This window comes from Coenobita brevimanus, chromosome 81 (assembly GCF_032717465.1).
Source record: "Coenobita brevimanus isolate Jiangsu-jjx chromosome 81, ASM3271746v2, whole genome shotgun sequence".
NCBI lineage: Eukaryota > Metazoa > Arthropoda > Malacostraca > Decapoda > Coenobitidae > Coenobita > Coenobita brevimanus.
The window spans coordinates 12,622,751-12,632,678 of NC_137034.1; positions in this window are offsets into that span (position 1 = coordinate 12,622,751).

Genomic DNA, 9,928 nt, shown 5'->3' on the forward strand with positions numbered 1-9,928 from the left:
AAAAAAAAATAATAATACTCACAATAAGCGTAATCTTATGTAACCTTTCTTTTTTTTTTTGCTTCAAACCTTCGTTTGGTGACCAGTCGTTCGTACACTTTTTCTGGTGCGTCCCTGTGAATCATCCAGTAGTCCGCCATTTTACTGACATCCCAACGTCCATGGTACCTTCTTTCAATGTCTCTGATATTGATGGAATCTATCATCCCGCTCTTCACTCACCGCTGCAAAATTCCAAATGCGAATCCCAAAAGTGAACTTTGAGACTCAAGTTGCAACCCAACTACTTAAACTTGACCAACATATTTCTCACAATTTCTTTGTAATTTGGATCCTTGTTGTTACCTAACGACGTAGAAATTACTTCTTTGAATGATAACCAAGCCTCTTGTTTCAGGTCGTTCCTCGCACCATCAAATTCTGCATAAGAAATCATTTTTTTAATATCAGGTCCAGTAAATACACTCTCTTTCAAGTTAGCTTCAGATAAACCAGGGAACTTTTAGCACAAACACATAAAACAGGCTCCACGTTTTGATAGGACATTGACAAAATGCTTCATTAATACAAGCTTTGATATGAAGCAGAGATACCAGCACTTTATCTTGATTCACCAAGCTAGGCGTAATGATGTTTTTTGGCACAAGCTGTAGATTTTCTTCTATTTGACCATTCCTTCTGAACTCCGTGTAAAACCTTGGCTCTGCTGTCCCACTCACTGAGAAAACATGAGAAAACATGGGAATTTTTTATATCCTGACTGCTAACCAATTAAGACATACAGAACTTTCAGGTCCCCGCATATGAACCAAAGGTGTGCATTGTATTTGATATTCTCGAGGAGATTTACCAGGTTCTGGTACGTTACTTTTAAATGCACAGAATGAGCAACAGGTATTTATGCATATTTGTTACCATTATGAAGAAGTACCCTTTTTAGGCTTTTAGATGAATCTATAAAAAGTCTCCATTCTTCCATATTATAATCTCTGTCAAGTTTCTCCACTAGGAGAACTACGTCAGTGCAATAAACCAAGGATCAGTGCAATAAACCACTATTTTCAATAAATATCACTGTGATAAAATGAAACACTCCAATGAAAGTAATTTACAAGTGCACTAGCCAACTGAGTCACACTGAGGTACGTTTGCTGCACTCCAGTATTAGTATGACTCATCACTGTGTTGTTATTGCTATATTCCGACTTATTAATTAAACCAATTGTGTTGTTTGAAACATGGATTTTAATGTTAGCAAATACTAAATTCAAATATATGAACATTGTGATAAACTATCCATATGTAAATAATTGTGTAGTGCGAAGATATAAAACTATATAGAAATTTAAAAGTGTTTTGTGAAAATGATGTTACATGACGCAGAAAACCAATTTTCATTTTTTATTTCAGAGCTCAAAAGTATATAAAAATCGTATAAAATAATCAAAACAGCTATTAACGGTCCACGGATAAAATTGTCTGGTGGTGGTAGGAATGATGGATGAATTTAGCACTCAATGCTTTTCATTCACCAGCAAATCTTACGGATGAATATGCACTCCTATATGATTACAGTTATTGTAGAGCAGGGAATACAGGGGCGAGTTGGTGGGCAAATATGTCCACACGCTAATCTGACGGGAGGATAACACGTAGGCTACCATCTGCCACGAAAGTCTCGGTGCACAAGATGCATGAAACATTTGGGACCACAGAACGAAGGTCACTGAAATATTAGTTCCCAACCTACCACATGTTGGTAGCCCTGAAGTCGAAGGGTGTCATATACTGCCAACTAGCAATATCATCTTGCAAACATATAGCAAATGTTATGTTTATATAAACAGACATTGTTCATACACAATAAGACGTTGGTAATGTATCATGGGAGACAAATAAATAGTGGGTAACATGGTTCACATTGGTGGTTACGCCTATCTACATCAGCAGTTGCTCAAATGTTTTCAGTAGCCATCAGACCCCCTTGCACTTATACTTTTGCGACCCACAGTACACATTCAGACGACACTGCAGCGTTGTGCTGTCCTCTAGGTAAAGGTACGCTGGGTTGGTAATACACTCACGCCGTCTCGCTCACACATGAATAGATGGGAGTGTGTCACTAGGGCTGCCAGGCAGGATGGTAAGGCAGGCCGGGGTGGTGCGGGGGTATGTAGGGTAGGTACGGCAGGGTGTGCCTTAAGCAGAGCAGTGCAGGTAGCCAGAATCGACGTCACAGCTCCATCACCTCACACTTTTCATGGAACAGATACTCTGACTGGGTGGATATGCCACAGGAAAAACGACGAAAAGAGTCTGCACCAGATTTGTGATGGAAAATCTCAGAAGACAAACACACAGACACTGTGGGGCATTCAGTGGCGGAATAGATGTAATAAACTTGTCAGACTGCAGGAAGAGAAGGCGAGTTCTCCTTAGCTGCCACCAATTTTATAACGGCTCTTGGGACTAGTGGGTGTGGCAATAGTTGTGCAAAAACAGATAAACATAGCACGTATAGGTTAATGATGTTGGTCACCATGGCTTCTTTATTTAAGTTCACGGCTACTCGTCTCTCTCTGGTGGGAAGACATCTCTGCTACTCCCTACATCTTGAAAGCGTGAGAGCAAGCCACAGGTTGATCACGCCCTGTTCACGTTTAGCCAATGCATCACTAACATCAGAATACTTGAATCTGGTCACACAACACGTTCTCAGCAGCTACGCTGTGCATCCCTACATCATACAACAACAATACATTTTGGCATATATACCATTATATTATTAGCTATACACTGAGATACATACTTTACACCCTCATTGAACCAACACAACACTTACTATTCCACGACAACCGTCACTATTCCAAACTTTCCAACATACCGTCACTATTCCATCACTACCTCAACTAGTCCAACACAGACCCCACTATTGCAACGCAACCCCCACCAGACCAACACAACCCCCACTAGACCAACACAACCCCTTATTATATCAACTCATCCCTAACCATACCAACACAACTCTTACTATACCATCGCAACCCTTATTCTACTAACATAACCCTTACTATACCGACAAAACCTTCACTGTTCCAACACAAGCCTTACCGTGCCAACACATCACTCATTATACGAACACAACCCTCACCATACAACCAGAACCCTCACTATACCACCAGGACCCTCACTATACCACCAGGACCCTCACTATACCAACATAACCCTCACCATACCACCACAACCCTCACTATACCAACACAACTCTCACTATACCAATATAACCCTCACTTCACCAATAGACACGGCCCTTATTACTTTAAAACAATCCTCACTATATGAACACAATCCTCACTATACCAACACAACCTTCACTATACAAACATAACCTTCACTATACAAACATAACCATCACTATAATAACACTCACTACACTAACATAACACTCACTACACTAACATAATCCTCACTATACCAATAGACTCCTTGCTATGATAAAACAACCCTCACTGTACCAACACAACCCTCATTACACTAACACAACACTCACTATTTCAAAACAACTGCTCAATACCAACACAACCCTTACTGCACCAACCACAGCCCTCACTATATCAACTCTACCCTCATTATACTAAAACAAACCTCACAGTAACGTCACAACCCTCCCATCCCAGTACAATCCTTAATACGCCAACACAACCAGGACTTGCTCCATTCTTCTAGAAATCACACATTTTGCACTTGAATCATCGTCTGTTCCTGTTCTCCTACACAAGAAGGTGTATAGTGTGATAACTGCTGCTGTATTGCTGCATTTTACTTACACAGAATATACGGTGCTACTGTACTGCTGTATCCAGGCGGAGATGGTGTGGAAGTTGAGCTATCCCCTGACGACACATCTCAACTACGTCATAGAGTGGAGCAACTGGGAAGGCCTGTGCTTTTTTTTTTTTTTTTTTTTATGTTTTTTTTTTTTTTGTCCGACTCAGGGCATAGGCTTTACAGCCTGCTATCAAGGCCCAGCAGTCCTCCTACATACCACATATGAACCTTTTTACATAAAGTCACCACTTCGGCGCTAACACCCACCGTCCATATTGAATACATGCTAGGGATGTCTCATACAGGACTGGTGTATTGGTATTAGCGGGGGTATTTTTACTTGTCGGCGGGTCTTCTGGTAGATCAGTAAAGCCTGATTTAATGAAATTCAAATCCTTAAACTGTTCCTGCTCCAGCAAGGATTAGAACTTGGGATCGTTAGGACTGCAAGCCACCTCTCTACCGATTGAGCCACCGCCTCCCCCCTCCGGCAGATGCTGTCGGGAGCGCTCCCCACAGCCGGGCATTCCCGACAGAAATCGGCAAAATCGTACATTTTTAAACCTTCATAGCTCTGTTAATACTTAACTAATTATAACAAACGAGATCTCATATTACTTATCAATCCTTGGACTTTAAGCTGATTGCATCAGATGGTCCATGAAGTGGGTGTAGGGAGAGTGTAAGCTGATTGCATCAGATGGTCCATGAAGTGGGTGTAGGGAGTGAGTGTGTGGGGAATGAGGGCCATTTTTGTTGTCATTTTGTGGTGTCCATATGCGTGACAGAGGTTCGGTGACACAACAAAGGCTTACACTAGCCCACCACAATGATAACACTTCGATGACACTTCCAGGAGACCAAAATCCACTACAAACACTGTTTCTGTGAATACTTTTGTTATGCTAGGTGTTCTTAGGTCGACCTCTTGTCCTTAGAACACTAGCTACTGAGCCGAGTTCTCTTTCGAGACCAGAACTAGAATACACCACAAGAGGAACAGGGCATAAAAACTCGGCTGACCAAGCTTACACATATATTACTTTAGTTACAACCAGTACAGTACAATATTAACAATGTACACAGACAGGTTAAGGGGGACACAATTAGGCTAGTTGACCCTGACTGGAGCCGCTGTTGGTCTGGGCTGCTTACAGGTGGTGCCCGAGCATGGGAGGTAGCTTGTCAGGTGTGCCTTCCCGTAGGAGGCACGGGACTACTGCTGGGGGCGGTGTTGTCCGGACTGGGCTGCTGGTCAGCGTGGAGGGAGGCCCTTCCCTAGCGGGGCCTCGATGGGGAAGGCAGCCCTCTGGACTGGGGCTGCACAGGGCAAGCAGGCATGCTTGCCTCTGCCTGCTCCTGGAGGAGGACTGCCTGCTGGCGGGGCTGGGGAGGTCACACCCCGGAGTCCTAGGGGTGCCCCTGGGCGTCTGGGTGTTGCAGTCTCCACTGGGTCGAGCCACCGTCAGAAGCTGCCTGTGGCGTCCCTTCCTCGTGGAGTCTGTCAGCTGAGGGCATTGCCCGGGTGCTGGCTGCAGGGTGCTGATCCCCAGGCTTGTGATGGGCCCTCTCCACAGCTCCTCCAGCTGCAACTCCTCTGGGGAACTGCACCTGTGGGGAGAGAGAGAAAGGCATCCCATTCGGCCTCTGGATGGGTGGTGGCCCAAGCCAGGGACTTTGTCCAAGGGGGTAGTCACAAGGGCACTGGATGAAGAAGCCATGGTGACCGAAATCATCAACCTAAACCTTCTCCGTTTTTCTGTTATTGCACAACTACTGCCATACCCACTAGTCACAAGAGCTGTTATAAAACTGGTGGCAGCTAAGAACCCATCTTCTCTTCCTGCAGTCTAAGCTTATTACATCTACTCCCCCACTGAATGCCCTGCAGTGTCTGTGTGTGTAATGCTGTGTTTTTAAGGCGACTTCTCGACGTAAAAACACGAGCACTGGAATGGGGTCCTTTTACTAGACCGGATGTAATGCACTAACAAAGGAACAGGGCATAAAAAGAGACAGTACACCGAATCACATCTATTGCTTAAATTCTACTCCTTACAGTGTACATACAACAATATTTGACACATAATAGAACAGAGATACAATAATACACTCGTTTACATAACTTGATCCAATATACATTAACACAGGGCACAGGGCAGTCGTGGATATGTGTTACTGTTACTTAGAGGAGATATCACTTCACTGCGGTTGTCAGTTTGGATTAATTAGCGTGTCACTGGTGGATAATAATAAATGGGGGAGTCTCACTTTGGTTCACTGTGATCGGGAGTCTGTGGGGGAGATATTACTATAATAGAGGTAGGGTGCGTATGGCGACATCCGACACTGTCACCTAGTCGCGGGGGGGGGGGGGGGAAGCACTTCACTTGCCTTTCGGCTCACTCGCGCACCTACATCTAGTTCCACAGAAAACTCCCCGCTTCCTTCCTATAGAGGGGGACTGAACTGTTTAACATTTACGCACGACTTTCTATGATACCACTGTTTAATATATCTTTTATTAGACACTGCCACTGTGCATTGGATCACTGTCACTGTATTCGGGGTCACTGTCACTGTCACTGTTTTACCCTTGTTTCTTGGGTGGTTAAGTCACTGGTACTTACTGTCAGGGAGGCTCCCTTGTTTAGGGCCTCGACCTGAGGGGCGGCTCCTTCCTAGGGCCGCGCTGGTGGGGTGCAGGGAGGCCCTGTGGTCTGGGGGCCTCGACCTGATCGGGGGCCCTCGGGACTAGGACCGAACAGTCGGAGGATTCGGGCCTGCTTCCTCTGCTTCCGGGGCGTGAGGGAGCCTGGGTCTCCGTCGTCGGGGACCGCAGTGGAAGGCCTGGGCGTCCGGGGACTGCAGGTGCTCAGGGGGAGAGGCGCCGTCAGGGCTGGGCTGCGGCAGCGTCTCCTGTAGGGCTCCGACAGTGCTAAGGAGCGTCCAGGTGTGGGCGGTAAATCCGCTATCGGGCCTTGCCTCCACTCTAACGCCTCCGCTTGGCCAAGAAGCCTGGATGGCGACGAAGGGCTCCCCAAAGGGAAAGAGGCTAGAGGGAGACTCACGCTCTTCGTGGTTCCCTGAGTGTGTTCATAGGGCTGAGTTGGGGCTCTACTTCCCCTAGTGTGGACTTTGGCTGGAACCGTGAACTTGCCCGGCGTGCGAGGGACACCTATAGGGTGATTGAGGTCGCCCTTTCGCCGAGGCAAGAGGCCGTCAACGTGGTGTTCCTCCCGCAGTAGGAGACAAGCCGGAGTGAGGGGCTCGAGAGCCGCACTCTCTCCAATACGGACAGATCCTACCGTCGGGGAATTCTCCACCCTGGTACGTGCCCCGGCCGTAGCCCAGTGTCTGCCCGTACGGGAAACGACTAACGGAGAAACGGGATCACCCGTCTGCTCCGGCGAGAGGCCGGCCACGAGTCGCCGCTTCCGTAATTGGGTAGCGCTACACGTATGGTAGCAGGGTCTCTCTACCCTGGACCGTATTCTGGCCGTAGCCAAAGTACAACTGGAGAGGGATGCACACAGGCAACTCTCCTCAGCGTGTTAAGGCCGGAGCCTGGGGTCACCTTCCCCTTTACACACTCTGTCAGGCCGTAGCCTGTGTCTACTTCTCTCTTATGGCCGTAGCCTTGGGCCTCTTCCTGCCCTTGGGCCTCTTCCTGCCCTAGAGGGTGTAACAAGACCATCAAGACGGTGTTACCTGGGACTGACCTCTTTTCAGTCCCACCCCTGGTCTGACGATCACTACCCCGCCCGCACAGTAGTTCAGTTTCCCTGAACACCTGGGGTTGGGGCACTTGCGGGGAATAGGGGCTCAGGGCCGGGATGCCCCGATGACCCTCTTGCCCGGGGTCACTAACCTCACCGGTGTGTCCTCCCGGGGTGGTGGTGGGGTGGCGGCTCGGTGGTGGTGTGGGGGGTGGTGAGGTGGGAGGTCCTGCGGCGGGCACGGCGGGCATTTTAGTGTGTTTATTATCTTCTGAGATTTTCCGTCACAAATCTGGTGCAGACTTTTTTTTCGTTGTTTTTCCTGTGCCATATTCACCCAGTCAGAGTGTGTGTTCCATGACAAGTATGAGGTGATGGAGCTGTGACGACGATTCTGGCTGCCTGCACTTCTTTGCCTAAGGCACACCCTGCCGTACCTACCCTACATACGCCCACACCAGCTAGACCTGCCACACCATCCTGCCTGGCAGCCCTAGTGACACACTCCCATCTATTCACACCGAGGACTGATGGTGAATAATAGCCTTAGCCATGTGTGAGCGAGACGGTGTGAGTGTATTACCAACCCAGCGTACCTTTACCTAGAGGACAGCACAACGCTGTAGTGTCGTCTGAATGTGTACTGTGGGTCACAAAATTATAAGTGCACAGGGGGTCTGATGGCTACTGAAAACATTCTAGCACTGCTAGAGAACATCCCCAAGGCAGGTGCCGGGCTGAAAATGTGTCTCGAGCTGAGATAGAGCTTGTGTTTTATAAGCGCGTATAGGCACAAACTAGGAGAAAATAGGACATGCATGTTACCACATCTATGTTATTATCACTTGTATTTTATTTCTGTTTATCTTTCCAGGAAATCCATGAGGAATCAAATACTTACCTAGCACTACCTATAAATATCTAACTATAATAAAATACTACCTACCTACCTTTTTGGCATTTCTTCTCTGCTTTGGCGAAAGGTTACCTGTTGGGAGCCCAGTAGCGTTAGACGCCCGGAGCGTCACTTTCACATCTGCTCGCTTGATTAGGTTTGTTAGCGTGTCAGTTTACAAGGGTGTTTAAGGCTATGACGTACCAGTCAATACATCATCAGTGTTCATGCCATGAAGAAGAAATCACAGACATCTGCCAGTTTGTACACTGTCCAGGCCACGACATCAGATGGAACCACTAAAACTGTGAGAGCTAACAGGGACTTCTTCAGGCACCTGATAGTAGCAAAGGAAGCAGGAAGAAATGTAGACGTGTCAGAAATTTTGCAGCACAAACTATCCCCAGTACCTCTGGCACTAGCTACTACAGATGGAAGCCTTCGAAAGACAAATAACGCCAACCTCGTGCATGTGCTGGAGAAGAACAATGCAGAGACTGAACTTGATGCCATCCAAGGAAATAACTGCTATATCATTGATTCTATGGCCTTGGTTCAAGCACTTGGGAAACCAAAGGATGCCCACACCTTCAGTGATCTATCAGATGTCTTCTGTAATATTGTTCTGGCCATATTTGATTATCAATGCAAACGAGTAGATATCATCTTTGATGCATACAAAGCAGACTCAATCAAAAGAATGACAAGACAAAGCTGATCTGGAAAGAAGAGGCAAATCCGTCGCGTAACTGAAGGAAGAGATGTTCCACTACCTTCACAGTGGCCAGAATTTATATCCTTGACAGAAAACAAGACCAACCTTGTCAGTTTTCTCACAGATGAACCACATGATAAGAGCAAACTACTCCAACAGGATCATGAACTGGTCATTGGTGGAGGTTTCAAAGATAATGAAGATTTGATAACCACAAGCTGTCATGATGTATCCCATTTAAAATCTCATCATGAAGAAGCAGACACCAGAATGGTGTTACATGGTGCAGATGCTGCCAGGTGTGGATTTCAAACAATAATTGTTGATAGCAAGGACACAGATGTTCTTACTCTGCTCATACACTTTGGTGCCAGTCTTCCAAACCAAGTGTGGCTCAAAGCTGGGACTTCAAAAAAGTACCGTTTTATTGCCACACACAGGATCAGAAATACACTTGGCCTGGACCTATGCAACAATATTCTCAGTATCCATGCCCTATCTGGGTGTGACACGACCAGTCAGTTTTGTGGCACAGGGAAGAAAACTGCCTGAAAGATCTACCAAGAAAACCCACATCTCCTGGATGGCTTTGGTTGATGGGCTGCTCTCTCCACAGAAACTACAAAATGTTGCGAAATTTATAGTCAATATATATGCATCAAAGTCTACCCTCACCTCAGTAGATGAACAACGTGCTCAGCTGTTCTACACCACACACTTCTTTTTCCCCTTTTCCTTTGTACAAGTGAATAATTATACCTGACTTCCAAT